Source organism: Rousettus aegyptiacus, unplaced genomic scaffold, assembly GCF_014176215.1.
Source record: "Rousettus aegyptiacus isolate mRouAeg1 unplaced genomic scaffold, mRouAeg1.p scaffold_m13_p_15, whole genome shotgun sequence".
Taxonomy (NCBI): domain Eukaryota; kingdom Metazoa; phylum Chordata; class Mammalia; order Chiroptera; family Pteropodidae; genus Rousettus; species Rousettus aegyptiacus.
In genome coordinates this window covers 15,641,242-15,661,239 of record NW_023416290.1, presented here as the reverse complement: position 1 = coordinate 15,661,239, position 19,998 = coordinate 15,641,242, and positions in this window count along the sequence as shown.

Here is a 19,998-nt window from a genome sequence, read left to right as displayed (position 1 = left end):
TTCAGGCATTATCTAACTATGATGATTCGTCACACCATTTATTTTGGCTATGCCTTGCATGTAGATCAGCCTACTTTCTCATACCCAAGATATTTGCTTATTAAAAATAAACTTCTCCTTTTAAGTTCAACTTAGTTGCTCTCCCACAAGACACTATGTATACCTCTATCATCACAACCACTTCTCACTCTCATACCAATGTGTCGTAGATGTAATTTCCCCATTAGTCTGCAAATTAGTTCCTTGGGGAGTGGAACTACATCCCTAGTGCCCCACAAGGCCAAGTGTACAGTAAGTATTCAATGCTTCTGAGAGACTCACTCTATAAATGCAATCTCCCCTTATGCTTTGCCTTCTTTGTTCTTCTCATCTGGCTATTGCTCTTTTCCTGGCCTTGGGTGAAAATTATTTGTGACTTATTTTACTCACCATCTCCCAGTCCTTACTCCTTAATGGCAAAGATCAAGGCTCATTGATTCTTGTATCCAGCTACACATATAAGTCACTGTCTTACAGCATATAGATCCTTTACAGCAGAACTTCCCAAATAGATGCCACTTCATGCCAATGTGTCACAAATGCATCACAGGTATACCAAGAAATGTATTTCCATCAGCCTGGGCCAGTTACTCCCAATCACAAGCAGCCCATTTTCCCCAGTGTGCCATCCAAACATATCATTTCCTATGTGTGCTGTGATGTATAAAAATTAGGAATCACTGTTTTGTGAATAACAATTGAATAAGTGAGTAGGTAATTGTTATTTACTAATATTTAACCATGGCTGAGTTGCCTAACGTCTTAATCATTTTCCTTGCGGGATTGTTTCAAGGTTGAGTTGATATTATTCAAGGAAATACTTGACTTTATTTCATTACCATAATGATAATAATGATCATGAAAGGAACTATGTCATTTCAGATTATGGGTGATACATAATAAGTTAGATACTCTGTCCTTAAAGAGATGTCAGCATAGTTAGGGAGACAGGAACACACGTATAGAACTACCAAAGCAGCCTATAATAAGTGACAAATACACATTATAGAGACAAAGTGCTAGAGGATTCAGAAGTCAAGAGTAAGGAAGGGCTGGCTGCACAAGAAGGTAAATAGAAGCTAAGTCTTAAAAGATTATGAGGAGTCCTACAGGTAACAGGGAACCTGGCTGGCATTTATTATTCTAGAGAATTACTCCATCGTAAGAAGGAAATTAAGATACAAACCATTTTGTAATTTTTTAGGCTTGCAAGTGGCAACTTTCGAATTTGATTTACTTGAATTTTTTGGCACATAATTTGAAAATATTTTTAATAATACTTCCTATTTCTCCCCCTTGTTAGTTATATGATCAAAAAATAAGAAAGGCATCTTTAATTGAATTTCCCTTGTCTTTGTTTATTTTCGATGGGGCTATGGTGTTTTTGTTGCCTTTATTTACTGTAATTGTTTTCTCTTTCTTCTTGCTCCTTTTGTTGCCACTTTGTTTTCGATCAGAATGACTTTAAATAAAGAACAGAGATGACTAGAAATCAGAATTTTCAGCACACGGGTAGGTGGCCCCCCTGTGATCTCAGCCAGTTACTGTTTTTGATCAATCATAACAAAGAAAATGAAGAAATGGAGAAAGTGAGAACATGAGAGCAGTCTGCAAACCACTCTTCAGCTCCAGACTCCACGAGCCCCAGCCAGTGGGTTCCTTTTCTCTGAGTACTTAGTCAAGATTTAAAATTAAGAAAAGTGAGCTAAAGAACTGGAAAGTAATACCTGCCTTTAAAATTTCTCTAAATTGATCTCAGCAGCAGCAGCTTTAATGTAATGTTGGGAATACATTTCCTTTTAAGAAACATTTGCTCTACTGGCTGCGTTGACTTGTGGTTTACCTAAAAATGAGTCGACCTCACTGGTACCTTAAAAAAACACTTCAGTGTTACAGAATTAGCTTTCAACTCTAACCTGAGTACACAACATTAGTTTCCCGTAAATTTCTGTATAAGCTCAAAACCATTTAGAACACGGAGCACTTGATTCTTTCCAGGCACAAATGATGGAATGCCATTTTTCCTTCATGGGAGAGATATGATCAAGATTTTGTTCTCAAGACACATTAGTAGATATTATTGTACTAATACAAGTGTTACATTAATAAAAGTAATATTTTAATGGTAAGGACATTTTTTCCTACTTATTAGGAGGATCGATATCATTATTAGGCAATTAATTTACTTGGAAAATTTTCACTGTAGTCATTAACAGATCAAGGAATACTGAGGTTCTGGGACAGTTGATCAGAGGTTTTCATGAAATTGCCTAGAAGAAAAACCATTTGGCTTCATTTGCCCTTGAACCTTCCCTTGGTGATCTAATTATTTTCAGCAGTCTCATGAGATCAGAACTAGTTTGTTAATGTAATTGATTAGATAATTCTTTTTGCATTTTACAAATGACCCAGTGTTGGTAGTGACTTCCATGGAAGCCAAAACTCGGAGAAGTAATGTACGTAACTCAGAGCAATTCCAGAAGGACCAGCATGATCCCAAGAAAGAGGCTATTTTGGCTGATATAAAAAGGTGATTGTGAATTCACAGATTCTCAAATATGATGACAGAAGTTATCTTCACATTTTGTTATTTATTTCGCAATAATAAATATGATGCTTGTTATTAACACGACTAAACGGTTTAACATAAATAGACAGAGCATAGATTTTTGAGGTCAAATGGAAAATAAGAAATGTAGATCATCTTAGTTGGTTTTACCATTATTGGTCAAACAATAGAGAAAAATTTATAGCTTTCAATAATCTGTGCTAGATGGGAGCAAAAAGTGAAAAAATACAGAAAGACAAAATTGGGAGTATTTCAACAATTTACTTAAGAATGAGACATTTCTAGGCTACCTATTCTAATCATTATTACAAGAACTATAAAATAATAGTGGCATGTATTGTTTTTCTTTCTTTTCTTTCTGATCCACTTTTGAATAATAATATTCAGATGAATACTATAATTATCAAGTTTCCTTTTGAAGGAAGGTATTACTCTACCTGAAAATTAGATGATATGCTTATAGTGTATCATGGTGAAGGCAGTTTATGGGCCTGCCATTGTAAACCTCAGTTTACACCTTTCTGCTTTTGCTCTTACTTTTCTTTAGCTTTGTCTTTGCCATAGAGTGTGTCCAAAGGCTAGACATTGCCACATTAAAGAAGAACAGTGCCTTGTTATAGGGAATGTGGACTGATACTAATTTGTGTACCTTTTTGCCTCTGGTTATCACATTCTGAAACAAAGATGTACAATGCACATTTATTTGTTTTACATGCCTGGATTTATATGAACATACCAGCATATACACTCATTAGTAAGGGTGATTTGTGATAACGAAATGTGAAGATAACTTCTGTCACCATTGAAAGTTTCCTAGGCCATCTCCACAAACAATATATTGCACATTAATGCAGCCAATCAATGGGGATATAAATACTATACACACATAACCCTTAATAATAACTTACTTATCAGAATTCAGAACCTAAAGTACTTTAAAATCATGTATTCATTCTAAAGAATAGTATATTCCTCATGAACACAAAGAAACTGAGCATTTCATATCACTATTTTGTTTTTAAAAATCTAATTCCAAAGCTGCCACTAAATAAAAGAAGTATTTCCCCTGCCTCTTGTGTATAAACAAACTCTTCCAATCTGCCAGTTTTGGCCTTCCCCAGCATCACTCACCACAGAAACATGTCCTCAACCTCGGAGCCAACTCAATTCATATTTGCAGTTAGTTATTGCCAAAGAAGACTGGGTCTCAGGAACTTTTTCCAGGGCCTGGAATTAGACGTTTTGCTGCCACAAGTCTGGTAATTCTGTACAGAGTCCAAGGCTCTCCCCTGCCTCACTGAGTTCCAATGACTCTTCTTCTGACCATCATCGTGTTGCAGAGCACAGAGGGTGTGCGTACTGTGCTGTTTTCCTGATTGGTTCTCTAATTCCTAGAGGTTTGTAAGAGCAGCAAGCAATCCATTTCTGTTTGCCTTTGTCCTTGTCCTTGTCAACACGCTCTCCATAGGGATCTAATCTGTCTTTCACCCTCACCATTCTCCTGGTTGAGGCCTTGCTCAAAACTAGTTGAATCACCCAGAATAAGAAATACACTTGAAGACTGACACTGAGAATCAAAGTTCTGCCTGCAAATAGGACCAATCAGAAAGAATCTCCAGAATAACAATGTTAACCTGGTCAGAACTCGAAGTCATCACACCACAATGGATGCCATAATTTAATAATATGTCATCTGTGTTTTGGTAATTATTTCTGATTGGCTTTGTTCTCACCCATGTCTATATAGACAGAAGATATAAAATTTTAGATCTTTTTATGTGAGCAACTAAAATTTATCTTAAAAGAGGAGTCTTTATTACAGAAAACTTGAGCAATTTTAGATGTAGAAAGATAGTGTCGACAGCTTGGAATTATGGGCTAGGAGAGACAAAGGGCTGCTCTCTTTTTCATAAGAAATGAGTAATGGGGGTGAATAAGTTTTGGAGGACGTTAAAGAAGAGAGAGTCAGAAGCGTTGCTTGAGACTGGAAATTAACTCAAAGGGGTGATTCAACAAATTCCTTGATAAGGAATGGGAAAATAGATTTTAAGAACAGAGATGTCTAATCTTGAATTTTAAGTTATTTATGATAATATACATACCACAGAAAATGAAACTTGAAAAAATTTAATTGCTTAATTGGGAGAGAGTTTAATCACTTATTTTAAGCATTTTTAGATGTAAATGAACATTACAATTGCTTGGTTTCTTTTTCGTGTTTTTTTTTTTTCCCATTCATTTTTGGCAATATTTCAAAGAATGCAACATTTAGCAAAAATGCCTACTAAGAGGAAGGCATTGAGCCGTCCCCAAGAAGGCTCGTTATGGGCAAGACACTCCCTGTTATAAACCTCCCTACTGGGGAGCCTTTAGGAACCCTTAGGCTTCGTGCAGCACTTTTTCTAAACGAATGAACTGAGTTTGCTCTAAAGTCTTTTCCAGATTTAAAATTTTCTGATTGTACGATAAATTAATCCCATTCTTTAATGACTCACCTCTTATCCAAAAGAGTAATAATAAATTGTAAAGATGTCATTAGGAAAATACAATTTCTATACTTTTAGTAGCAAAAATGTTAGCATGTCCAGTGACATTACCTCTAAAACCTATCCAGATTCTACTTTTCTCTGTCTTTAGTAGTGCATCTCTAACCCAAGCTTGCAATGCTGCAAAACCAAACACATATAGAGCATTTACAGCATGCTCAGGTCCTAAGGATCTTTCCAGCAACTCTATAATGAACATTATCATTATCTCTATTTTAACAATGAGAGAAAGAGCCGCAGAGAGGTTAAACTAATTGCCACAGGCCACAGAGCTAATATGTGAAAAATCTATGCTTCGAACAGGTTCCAGAGTCTATGCTCTCTCTCATCCTCAATACCAAAGAAACTCTCTAGTTTCCTACCTAATCTTCCTGTTGATATTCTTGTCCGTCGACATTCCATTCTCCACTCAGTGGCCAGAGTAGTTTTGTAAAATGTAAGTAAGATCATGTCATTTTTCTGCTTAAAATTAGCCAGTGGCTACCTGTTCCTCAGAGAAGAAAATTGTATACATTTTTTACTGTGGCTTTAAAGCCTCACAGGATAAGTCCTTGCCTCCTTCCTTGTCAGTCTTTTCATTCCACAGTATAAACTGCATGAGAGCAGGAAGCTCGTTGGTCTTGTTTATTGCCATATGCCCAGCATGTTAACAGAACCTGTGCCATAGCTGTATTAAAAATATCAAGTAATCTATAAGACGGCCATTAGGATTGAAGGTAGATAGGGAGAACAAACTCATCTATTATGTGGATTATCATTTTACACTGATTCTTTTCCTAGAAACTCTAAGCTCCATAGTACTAGGACAAGTGTTATCATTTCTAGATTTGCTGAGCCATAGGTACTCACTCCCTTCTCAGAAATACATTTACATCAGATCCAGAAAATACGCCTGCTCAAGTCTATGTTCATACTTACACTATTCAATAAATTCTTAGGAGTCTTGTTAGGGGAAAAAAATTGAACACTCTGCCTTTTATCTTTTAAACTAATCACCTTACAAATTTGAGCACTAATATTTACTTAGGAAAAAAAATCATTTACATTGTCAGAATTTTCTTTTTGGGGGGGGACTCCACCAAACTATCAGAATATACTGAAGAAAAGAATTTGACCTTCTAATCTACTGACTGATTCAACACAGTAAGTATGTTTTTTCTTTTCAATGATCTTTTCCTACTTCTTTAGGTAGATCTTTCTATATACTATAAATATTTAAAGTAAATGTGTTTGGTAATCTAAGAAAAAATATCTTGCTGGCACTTCAGTGAGATTTTCATACATTCTATCTTATTTTTAAAAATATGTACTTAGGTCCTTGAATGGATAATGTAAGATTCCAGCTCTGTTGTATGTTAATCTGTTTCTTATCATTTCACTGATGTACTCTTTTTTTGCTCTGAGCCCAAAATTCTTTATATTTCCCATTGGACAGAAAATAATTCTCAAACTATGTCAAAGATTTTAGGAGTTATGATATATACTAGAAAACTGTTTGAGTCCTTATTAATGTACTTTCTTTAAACTTCTTTGGATCAGTCGGGTTTTACTAAAGATCAAAAAACCCCTTGATTTAGTGGACTAAAACAAGAGTGATTTATTATTTATCAGGATTCTCTGGTTGCCTGAGCAGATGCTTTTCTAGCCTTCTTTGCCTTGCTCATGTGGCTACAATCAGCTGGAGGCCTGGATGGACAGGAAGGACCTAAATAGCTTCATTGCTGCATCTGGCAGTAGGTGCTAACCCTTGGATGAGGTACCGCAGCTCTCTTCCACAGGATCCCTCAACCTCCAAGAAGCAAGAATACGTTCCTTGTGTGATAGTCTTAAGGAAAAAAGCAGAAAATGCAGAACCTACTAAGGCCTCCTCTAGCCTCAGAAGTTGCATAACATTGTTCCTTTGCATTCTTTTGGTCAAAGCAAGTCAGAACATTAGTCTGAATTCAAGAGTGAGTGAGGAGGTAGGCTCCATCTCCTGGGAAGAGAGGTAGAAGTTACATTGCAAAAGGGTGTGTGTACTGGGATCACATAAAATCGTAGCTGTATTGTTTAATTTGTCACATTCTTTTACCTTGCACAATTTTTGAGTCAATAGTTACTTTCTGTCAAATTATAAGAAATTAATTCCAAATTTAATGAATGTTATAGATTTGGGAAAAACTGAAGTGTTTCGTGTTAATTTATTCTCCATGGAACAGAAACCTAGCTATATTTTGATCATATGGCCTATAATCCCTTGAGTTTTTACTCTCGGCTTTGTGCAGTATCTACAGCCAGCGTTGCTATAATCACCTGCCTCTTGCACAAGAGTCTGGATTGGATGGGTAATGGATAAGAAACCCTTTAGGATTCTTTCTGATCAAATAACAGAAAATTTAATTCAAACTGTCTTAAGCTATAAAAGAAAGTCATTGGCTAACATGAAAGTCTAATAGTAGGGCAGGTATCAGGTATAGCTTGATTAAGAGGCCTAATCATGTCACCAAGAAACCCATTTCCTTTTGTTTTCTGCTCTTTCTCCTATGTTATTGGTTTCTCAAAGCTGGCTTCACGGTGGTTCCCAAATTAATGTCTGAATCTCCTCGGGTCATTTATTTACATATATTCACATCCAGCAAGAGACATCTTTGCTTTTAGAATTCTTGTTGAAATAACATTCTTATTTGACTGAATCGTTACATGTCTAGCCCTGTACCAATATTGATAGCCAGAAGTGTGGGCTTTGGTGATTGGGTTAGCTTAACCCAGACATTAAATCCTGTGGGTAAAGATAGCTTTTCAGAAACACATGTTTCCTTAAATGGAAACTAATAATTGTTGAGAGGAGGAATGGATGTTGGAGAAGTAACTAATACAACAGTGGATTAGAGGAGTAACAAGTCTGTTCTAGGATTATCTTGGAGTGTGATGAAGTTTATGTTGCAGCTTGAAGCCAACTCATATGTAACTTCCTGTACATTGAGAGGATCAATTATAAACTAGGAAGCGAACTAGTGGGGCAGAGGCCAGGAGGTCAACAGGGAGCTAAGGCCTAATATAAAAATGAAGCAAAAGGAAGATATTGACAAGTGTGAGGATATGTTGGTAACCTTCTAAACAGAGCTGAGCTAATTGCTTTGATAATATGGAGCAGTGGAGTAAGAGTGACTCATGCCTCAGTTGTGTTTGTGCAAGAGCAAACAAATTGAAGGACTTTAAACATGGATTGGCACTTCTAAACTGGCTCCCTGCAACAGCCCACCAGAAAGAGTAGAGGGTCTCTAAAAGGACACACACCACTCCAACCAGCTTCAACATCTATTGGGCAGTAATTGTTCAGATGCTATTATTTTCCACAATGGTATCTTTTATATACTGAGAGAAACTAAAAAGAAAGCCTTCCAAAGGTAGACCAGAAGACTGGTGGTATAATAGTTGTCAAGGTTTTCTTGGCCCATTTTGTCTTTAAAAAGAAATGCTGAGTCAGCTTTTAAAACTGGTTTTTATAAAAAAAAAAAATGTTATTCGTTTGTTTATTAGAAAGTATGACAGCATGCCTGCATTTCTACAGAATAACCACTGCCTGAATTCAATGTTTACTGCTCACTTTTGAAGATATTGTGCTCTCCAGAAGGTTCATCATTTAGGTAGTGTGTGTACATGCATTTATGCCTGCCTGTACCCTTGATTTATTTGAGTTTGGACACTTAGTAAAAGCTAAGCAGAATTAATAAATGAAGTAGTTCTTTTTGCCTTCTCCCCAGAGGTAATTTATGTCCTGAATTGTGTGTTACGGTTTTCTTGCATTTTTAAAAATATAGATTTGCCACATGTATTCATACCCCAAATTTGTTATTTAGTTTTTCAGCTCAAAAAAATGGCATTATGGGTAGTCTTCTTCAATTTGTTTTTATTTGGATTCTATATATTATATTTAAAATAAGACTATATCATTGAGTTAGAATTCATTTATTTTAATGACTATATGATATTCTACTGTGCAGAACCATGTAAAAGAATATTCATGGCAATGTGGTTTTTAACAACACAGATTCAGTTTCTTTATCTCACCCACAATTTTTACAATGACTCAAAACCTAGTTTATTTATTTTTTGCTTCCACACTCCTCTACCTTTAAACCAACTTGCATAATTGACATGAGTTCTCTTCCTGGATACAGATCTAAGAACTTTATTAATATTTTCCCAATTTAAAAACTGAGTGGTTTTTTTTGTGCCCCACAATGTAAAATCCAAGTTGCTGATTTTGCCATCCAGGCCCATCACAGCACAACTGAAATTTTTTTTTTTTTTGAGTCTCATCTTCAACAATAAACTCTCCACATCTCAACTTTTTTCTGGCCTAGTTGTTCTCTGCTCAGATAAAACAGAAGAGGAGTGCCACCATATCCCAAAAACATCTGCGTACCTATAATAATTATTGAATTGTTTTTGTACTCAGTTTCTTTTTCTTTTAATAAATTTATACTCCCTTTACTATTTCTCCCACTCCTACTCCCTGCTTCCGACAATCACCAATATTTTCTTTTTATCTATTAGCTTTTTATTTTAATGTTTCCACATATAAGTAAGATCATATTGTACGTGTCTTTCTCTGACTTGTTTCACTTAGCATAATGCTCTTGAGATCCATCCATGTTGTCACATATGGCAAAATATCATTATTTAGGACTGAGTAGATAAGGAAATACACACACACACACACACACACATATAATGGAATAGTGAATATATACACATATACATATATGCATATATATGTATACATACATATATCCATTTATTTATTTATGGACACAGGTTGTTTCCATGTCTTGGCTATTATAAATAATTCTGCAATGAACACGAGGGTGCATATATCTTTTCTAGTTAGTGTTTTAATTTTTTTGGATAAATACTCAAAGTGAAATTGGTGGATCATATAATTATTCCGTTTTTAATGTTTTTAAAAACCATTATACTGTTTTCATAATGGCAGCACCGATTTACCAACAGTGCACAGGATTCCTTTTTCTCCACATCTGAAACAAAATTTGCTATTTCTTGTCTTTTGGGTAATAGCCATTATTACAGGTGTGAGGTGTTATCTCTTTGTGGTTTTGATTTGCATTTCCCTGATGACTAATGATGTCAAGCATCTTTTCATGTACTTATTGGTCATCTGTATGTCTTCTTTGGAAAAATGTTTATTCAGATATTCTGTTCATATTTTAATCAAAACTTTATATTTGCTATTGAGTCGTACAGGTTCTTTATATATTTTGATATTAACTCCTTATCTGGTGTATGATCTGCAAATATTTTTTTCATTGCTGTACAGATGCTTTTTAATTTAATGTGGTCCCACTTATTTATTTTGCTTTTGTTGTTTTTGTTTTTGGTGTTAGATTTAAAAAAAAAATCATCATCAAGATTAATGTCGAATAGCTTACTGCTTATGTATTCTCAGAAGGGTTTTTTGGCTTCAAGTCTTTTGTTCAAATCTTTAATCTCTTTTAAATTAATTTATGTGTATGATATAAGAAAATGAGTTTCAATCCTTTGCATATACATGTCTTGTTTTCCCAACACCATTTATTGAAGAGACTATCCTTTCATTATATATTCTTGCTTCATTGTCATAAATTAATTAACCATGTATGCATGAGTTTAGTTCTGGGCTCTCTTTTCTGTTTCATTTATCTATGTGTTTGTTTTTATGCAAACACCATACTGTTTTAATTACTATAACTGTATAATATAGTTTGAAATCAGGGAGTGTGATACCTCCAGGTCTGTTTTTTCTCAGGGTTGCTTTGGCTATTCAAGTTTTTTTTTTTGTGATTCCATGCAAATTTTAGTATTTTTGTCTTATTTCTTTGAAAAATGCCATAGGAATTTTGAGAGGGGTTGCAATGAATGTGTAGATTGTTTTGGGTAGTATAGCTATACTAATAATATTTATTTTTCTAATCTATGGGCACAAAACATATTTCCATTTATTTATATCTTATTCACTTTACTCATTAATGTTACAGTTTTCAATATATAGATCTTTCACCTACTTGGTAAATTTATTTTTAGGTGTTTTATTCTTTTTGATGAAATTGTAAATAAGATTGTTTTTTTTCTTTCCACTGCTTTTAATGCATAAAAAAGCAAAATTACATAGTATTAAAGCCATTTTTCATTCCAATATAATTCTAAGCAATTTAAATGATCATAATAGATGGCTACTAAAATTAAAAGCTTTCCAGACTTTGAAAGTGCTTCTTCAGTGGTAGCCACACCTCTGGTTACAGTACAGGGCATGAGAGGCTGAGCCAAGGCTCCTGAATTTAGATCCATGTTGTACAGGCTTTATAGCTTGTCTCTTGCTATTGAGGCCCGAAATATTAAAAAAAAAAATTCATTTCCAATAATCTTCTATCTTGCTAATAGATACTATCTATGTAAAGTGGGGAGACATACATAAGAGGAAGAAGAAATTACTCCCAGGTTTTTCTTTTTCTAATACTTTGTTTTCTGGTAATAAAAGCAGCACATATTCATTATAGGAATTTGGAAAATATGGACAAATTTGGAAAATATCAGGTGGAAAAAACACTCTCCTTTAATTATATCACCCAAAGGCAAACTTGCTTTATTTCCAATCCTCCTTTTTTCTCACATCCCTTCTTTAGTCATGATCTAGTTCTCTGCTTCTCTTTACAGAAAATGTCCTCAAAAGAATTGTCCCTTCTGTCTGTAAATCCTCTCTTCCCATTGTCTGATGAGCCCATTCCAGTTATCTTTACAATGTACCTGGAACTGCTAGCATTCAAATCATAATGAACTCCTGGGTTCTAACTCTAGTGACCATTCCTCAGGCAGGATTTGACACATTTGTTAATTACTTTCTTTTTGAAACTGTTCTTACTTGGTTCTCAAGACACCACTCTCTGGTTTCTTCCTATTTTTCTAGCTACTTCTTCCCAGTGTCTTGAATGATTATTTGTTCCTTCATCTTTCCCACCTCTAAACATCAGGGCACTCAGGGCTCACTCTCATCCTCTTGTGTGACCTCATCTAGTCTCATGGTTCTAAATATCCAATCATATCTTTGGTTAGGACTGCTTCTCTGAACACTGTACTTACATTTCCAGTTGACTATATCGATAGGCATTTTAACTTGAAATGCACCAAACTCTTCATTTTCTTCTATCTATTCTTTTTTGTAATGTTTCTCATTTTGGCAATTGGCAATCCATTCTTTCATGTCGCCTAAGTAAAAAATCATGTTGTCAGCCTTGATTTCTCTCTTTCTCTCATACTTCAGTATAATCCATTGGCAAATTATGTTGACCTTTAGGCCTTAGATTCATATTATATTCTGAAACCAATAATTTTTTCATGACTTTCACCTTCACCAGCCTTGTCCAAGCTACCATACTATCACTGGATTATTGTAATAGCATTCTCAATGTTCTTTGCACTTCTGCCTTGCCTCCTTTCAGTCTATATTTAATCAGCAAAAACCTAAGTTAGATCATGACACTCCATTGTTCATAACTTTTCAACATGTTCTTAACTCTGTCTTCAGCTTCACTTGACCAAGGCTCTAATCTCATCTCCATTCATTCTTCCTCTTATTGCCCTCCAAGTATAATGGCCTCCTTTTTTGTTCATTGAACATATAACATTCTCCTGTCTTAGGGCATTTGCTCCTGCAGTTCCTTCTGCCTGTAACTCCCTTTCTCCATAGAGCTCTCCAGCTCATCTGGTCTCTTACTTCCTTTATATCTCTGCCCACAGGAGTTTTTTATTAGTGATATCAATTTCAACCAATGTATTTAAATTAGAATGCTATCTCCACAAATAATACATTGCACATTAATGCAGCCAATCAATGGAGATCTAAATATAATCCTCAAAAATAATTTACTTATTGGAATTCAGAAATTAAACTACTTAAAAATCATAAATTTGTTCTAAGGAATAGTAGATTCCTCATGGACACAAAAACCTGGGCCTTTTACATCACTATTTTGAGTTTTTAAAAATCTAATTCTAAAGCCGTCACCAAATAAAAGAAGTATCTCCCCTACCTCTCAGGTATAAACAAACTCTTCCATTCTGTTAATTTTAGCTTTCCTCAGCATTGCTCACCACAGAAACATGTCCTCAACCTTGAGGCCAACTCAAATCGTATTTGCAGCCAGTTATTGCCAAAGAAGACTGAGTCTTGGGGTCTTTTTTCCAGGGACTGGTATTAGAAATTTTGCTGTGATAACTCTGGTGGAATTCACCAGTGAAGCCCATTTGATCTAGAGATTTCTTTGTAAATTTTTTTTTCAGTAAAAACTGAATTTATTCAAAAACAAAAACAAAAAACCTATTTATGTTACTTATTTCTTCTTGAGTGAGATTTGGTAGTTAGTGTTTTTCAAAGAATTTGTCCATGTCATCTAAGTTATCAAATTATTTAACATAAAGTTATTCATAATACTCCCTTATGATCCTTTTAATAGTTATACAATCTATACTGATGATGCTTCTTTCATTGTTGTCAATGATAATATTTGTCTTCTTTCTCTTTTTGTTTCTGATTAGTCTGGATAAATTATATTACTTTTATTGATCTCAAAGAAACAGCTTTTAGTTTTATTGACTCTCTTTAAAATGTTTCTGTTTTTTATTGTATTAAGGTTTTTAATCTTTACTATTTCCTTTCTTTGGCTCACTTTAGTTTGCTTTTCTTTTAAAATTTCTTAAGGTGAAAATCGAAGTAATTGACTTGAGATTTTTCTTCTTTCCTAGCGTAAGTATTGAATACTATAAATTTCCCTATAATAACTATTTTACCAACATTTCATAGATTTTGAAATATTGTCACTCACTTCAAAATACTTCCTATTTTCCCTTTTTATTTTTTTCATTTGAAGCAACTATTATTTAGAACTATTATTTAGTAACTAAATTTTTGGAGATTTTGCAGAGATCTTTCCATTAATAATTTGCAGCTTAGTTCCATTGTAGTTAGGGAACATACTTTAATTGACTTCAACATTTTAAATATTTTAAAACATTTTAATTTTCCAAAATATCCTTTACCATGCAAATATTACATGTGCACTTGAAATAAATGCATATTCTGCTGTTGTTGGATGGAGAGTTCTATAAATATCAATTAGACCAAATTGATTGATAGTGTTGTTAAGTCTTCTACAGCCTTACATACTTTCTGTAACTTGTTCTAGCAGATATTGAAAAAGGAGTATAGAAATCCTTGACTATATTGTGGGTATATCTATTCATACTTGCAGTTCTATAAATTTTTTCGTTTGTGTACTTTGAAGCTTTGTTATAATGTGCATAAATGGTTAGAGTTGTTATATAATTTTGAGGAGTGCACTCCTTTATTATTGTGATATGAAATTTATCTATCATAATGTTCTTTTTACTGAAATCTATTTTGTCTGACGTTAATATAGTGAATCCAACTTTCTTTTGATTAGCGTTTTCATGGTTTCCTCTTCTATCTCTTTACTTCTTTAATTTTTAACCTATTTGTACCTTTATATAGTGTGCTCTTTTCTTCCAGCATGTAGTTTAGTCTTCCTTTTTTTTTTTTTTTTTTTACATTTGTCACTGAATTGTCTTGTTTAGATCTTTTTATTTTATGTGATTATTGACATGGGTGGGTATAAGTCTAGTATTATGATATTTATTTTCTATTTGCCCCATCTATTCTTTGCTCTTATTTTGGTTTCATATAGATTATTGAGTATTTTTATGATTTCTTATGACTCCTATTTCATTTTTCTGTTGGCTTATTATCTATAAGTCAATGTCTTGTTATTTTAGTAGCTTATAGTTATTTATAGCAGTTATTTTAGTGGTTTGTTATTTCAAGTTTATAATACACATATTTAAGTTAACACATTCTGTTTTCAAATATTATTTAACACATCACATATAGTATACAAGTCTTATAATAGTATATTTCACTTCTATCCTCTGTGCTATAGGCCTTTGTGCTATAATTGTCATACCTTATCCTTTCCTGTATGTTTAAACCCCCGACTACACTGTCATTATTTTGCTTAAGCTATCAGTTATTTATACCATTAACTATTTTTAAATTTTTTATATATTTATCCAAGAAGTTACTATTTCTGTTGTTTTTCATTCTTTCCTGTAGATTCATTTTTCTATTTCACATAATTCTCTCTCTCTTTTTTAATATTTCTGGTAGTACAGGTTTTCTCTAAAAGTTTTAATTTTGCTTTTGTTTTGAGAAGATATTTTTGCAGGGTATAGAATTATATTTTGAGAGTTTTTCTTTCATTACTCTGAAGATGTAGCTCCAGTGGGTCCAGTGTTGCGCTTAGACTAAAGTTAATTATTTTCTACTTCTGAAGCAAGAACTTCCTGTGTACTATATTCAATACCCCAGGAATTATGAGTTTTTGTAGTCTGGTGAGAATAGTGTCTACTCTTTGTGTTCTGTGAGTGATGTTGGGTACTATTTTCTTAAATCCTTTCAGGGGATTATTTCTCCAGTCTCAGATAGTTTTATCACATGTGTGCACTGATCAGTAATCAAGGGGGATCCCTAATCACTACTTAATGGATGTCTTTGGAGTTTTCTGTCTTCAATATCTTCTCATATACTCTGTTCTGATAACTCTAACTACCTTATCTTGCCTCAACTCAGGAGGTCTATTGAATTTCACCTGGGTTATGCCTCCCTGAACTGTTGTCTGGAAACTCAAGTAAGGTATGGGCAATCATATGGCTTACCTTGTTTATTTCACATTTTTCAGGGATCACTGTTCTTTGCTGCTGGTGTTCTCTGTCTTGAAAGTTCTGTTTCCTGTATTTTGTCTAGTTCTTTTTGGTTCTCATTATTACATTTTGATTGGAAACACCAGCTTCTGTTTGTTGCTAAAGAGAACTTTTATAAGTTTTACTTCATTAGAGTCAGAAAATATGGCCCAGTAAGTTCTGGTTTTTATGTTTACTGAGACTTTATTTTTGACCCAGCTAGAATATTGTTAATTTAGGAGTAAATTTTTCATAGATATTTGCAAAAAAATTATATTACTTATTTGTAGAATATTGTTTCTCATATAAGTATATAGAGCTTGGCTAGTTTTTGATATAATAATATTAGAAAAAGCAGATATTTCCAAAAACTAACAGAACAGAAAATAACAAAATGAGAAATAAAATTTCTTTTCCATTGTTTTAACATATGACTAGGCCCTCTCCCAAAGTTAAATATTATTACTGATTTGCACAACTTTTGTGTATTTACTAGAAAATTTGGTATATCTTTTTATTTCACTGTTTATATTTGTTTAGCTAGTTTTTCTTAATTTGAGTAGCACATACATAGTTTACCTATATGATTAAATGTGAGTATCTAGCCAATTCTATATTCAAAATTAATTATTAATTTTGGGAAGAAATTTATTAAATATAAAATTGTAACTTTTTTCATTTACTTTATGATGCTAAAACAGATCTAGTTTTTTGGTTTGTAATTTAAAATTACATATAATAAAAATATTCTGGAAATAAGCTCAAGGGATATGATTTTGATCTTATCAGGCTTTTATAAGCTCTGTGTCTATGTGTAAATTAATTAGTCTCTCTGAGCCTTAGTTTTCTCATCTCTCATTAAATTATATTAAATTAGATTATATTTAATATTAATTCCAACTGTGAAATTTGATATCCATACATTATATTTCTTCCATTTCTTCTTTAGGCCATTATAAATACACAGAATTTTTTGAAAGCCTGGCCTATTAGTGGTAGGTGATAATAAGGGGGCATTTGCCTGGCCTTAATAGTCATCAAAGTCTTGAATTTAGATACTTGATAGTATTTCCAAATGATATTGTATATATTACTATAGAAACTTAAAAGAAAAATGAATAAAGATGCTAAATAGAACTTTATGCTGCTGTCCTATTACTGTTCGTAAAGTTTATAACTATTCTATGAAAAGCACATGCATATAGCTTCATATGTTTATGTTGTTAATTTGTTAAATGTAAACTTTTAAATTATGCTTTGAATGCTGTAGCTTTGTTTTGAGATTTCTCTATTTAATTTTTAATAAATTGTGAGCATAAGAATCTAAGTGGCCTATTTTTTTCTTAATTTGAGGGTCTGTGTTTGGAGTGTATCATAAATATTAAAGGTAATACTTAATACCTTAATTAAAGAGCTTAGATTGGACTTCATAATCCTACTAAAGACTCTGTATTTTGAGCTTGTTTTCCTTCTACTTATATGCACATGTACATATGGTAGGCCTGAGATAATGAAATTCTTTCAACTTAAGCTGCCTATGGTTGGACACATGAAAAAAACACCTCCATATAATATGCTTTCTTTAGTTTACATGGGAGATGTGTTTTGATTTGCTTTTGTGTAGCAAATACTATGTTATCTGGGCCAAAAACATTTCACCATCGAAATTAGAGACTGTAAGCACAGCTGATTTTAAGAAATATTTTGGGCAGCTGCAGAATTCTGATGACTATCCACCAGGCATTCCATCTCTTCATTGCCCAAATTGAGTCACTTTCTATCTTAAGTATAACTTTATATATAAACCATCATCCCTTTTCCTACTGATGAAAAAAATATACAAAAAAGACTAAAAAGAGGTACAATTAAGTAAAATCTTTATATTTAAGAAATGCATTCATAATTTTGAAATTAACTTAAGTCAATCCCCACCTATTGTATCTTTGAGCCAGAACTTCATTTATTTTAAATTCTATCAGAAATTGTCATTTATGTCTGAAGAATTATGTATGGTTAGATATTTTTCTATTGTCAGAAAAATGACTTGTATGGTATAAATGTATGTTTAAATTAGGACATAATGAGGGACATTAATACTTAATTTAAATTTACACTAGGAAAAAATTGAATTTGAGATGAAAAAGTGATAATTCTGGCTAAATTTAGAGATGATCTATGCATACAGTTTTTTTTTTTTGATGTTATATGGTTTCTTCTATTTGTTAGGCAGTATATTAGTTACTTTGAGAAAATTAGCTCATTTTATAGTTTTAACAATCCCATATACATATTATGAATTACATTTCACAAAAATATAGCTTACAAGATGAGTCATGCCTTGGAAAATGGAAAGGCTTAGATTTTAACCCAGTCCTTCTTAAGACAAAGGCCCTGTGCTTTCCACTCTAAATCATCAACCTCATCATGAGTTAATTGTTTTGATTTGCAGCCCACGCACTCTCTCCAACAATACCTAGCAGTTAGGAATTGGGGCCCATTTAGGCATGGCCATTTACTTAATTTTGAATGATCAGACATCATTCTGTGGATTCAGCATTACCCGTCTACCTACAGGCCACATATCACCATCCAACTCTGCCAGTCCTTCCTAGGTAATGGCCCAAGGTTGTACACCCTATTTGCCTCTCCTTATACCTAACTCAAAGTTACCTTCTTAGCTCAAAGAGTTAATTTAAAATGAGGTGAAATGTTGATGGGTCATAGCCCCCAGATAATTGCTGCTTATTCTTCCCTACTCCCCACCTCAGGCCTGCTGGGGACCCTGACTGAACTTTGCACTTCCCAAAGTGTTTTGAGGAGCTAGTTAGTGTTGGAAGAAATGTGGATATTATGATCAAGGAATTCTGGAAGCAATCAAGTAAATAAAATTTAACCTATTTGGAGTCTTTAATGTGCTAATCTGCTTTGTTAGCTTCCAAAGGAGAAAGTTTGTATGCAGGATACCTAGATGTATTTGACCAAATTTAACTGTTATTTTTATCGAACCTTTAAGAATAGTATCCTATATAAGACACTTTAAACATTGTATATTTAACCTAAAGAAATGTTGGAAATTTCCTTAGCCTTTGATAGGTGACTAGGGGACATAGTTTGGGAAGATTCCCCTTTTTAATATATCAAATTGGTAGTGTCTGTTCATGAGGCTGTCCTCATTTCTATTACTTTCCCTAGTATCAAATTGGGCTGCCCTTTCAGGGAGAACTTCATAGAATAGACACCATTCCAATATTTGTGAGTGCCCCTGGCCGTGAAGAGATGGGAAAGTAAAAACAAGACCCGGAAGCCAAGAAGAGAGGCTGAATCCATGACTGTGGTTCAAAATACAGGTGTGCAAATCTGGAATCATTAATTAATGCAGGCGAGTGTTTATTGTCTTCTGGAAAGTTTCATGGAAAAGGTGAGTCCTGGGCTCAATTTTATAGGAGGGGAGACATTGGCAGAAACATGCTAAGAAGTCCTTCAGGCAAGGCAGGGAATGCTGGGCTGGAAAAGATGAGTCACGTCCCAGAGATAACAAACAATTGATTTCTGCTTCCTTTATGTCCAGGCACGTTTAATCAAGTTTATTTTTTCTTTATAGTAGAAGAAGGGAAAGGATGAGGAAAACCAATAAACTCCTTAATCTTTCCCTCTAACTTATTTAATGCTACATCTCCGTGCAGATTTATCCCTAAATAGGCACATTCACACTTTAAACGATATTGCTGGTTGAACAACCACATGACAATAAGTGAGTATTTTTAAATTCAAAATTGAGTTCTCGAAAGTTAAAAGAATAAAAAATGAAGTCCTGGAGCAGTAGAAGCAGCCAGATGGAAAACACCTTTTACTCCCACGAAAGGGGCTCTCCCATCCCTAAGGGCCGGGAGAAGGAATGAAGGAACAGCTCTCTCTGTCTCACCTTTCTCACCGTCATGGCTGGATCCTGTCTGCTTGCTCCCTCCCTCAACCCTATTACTTCTCACCAAGCTCTGGGTGCCAGTCTGGCATAAAGTGGATTCAAATTTTCCCACAGGGAGTAAACAGGCCTTTTAA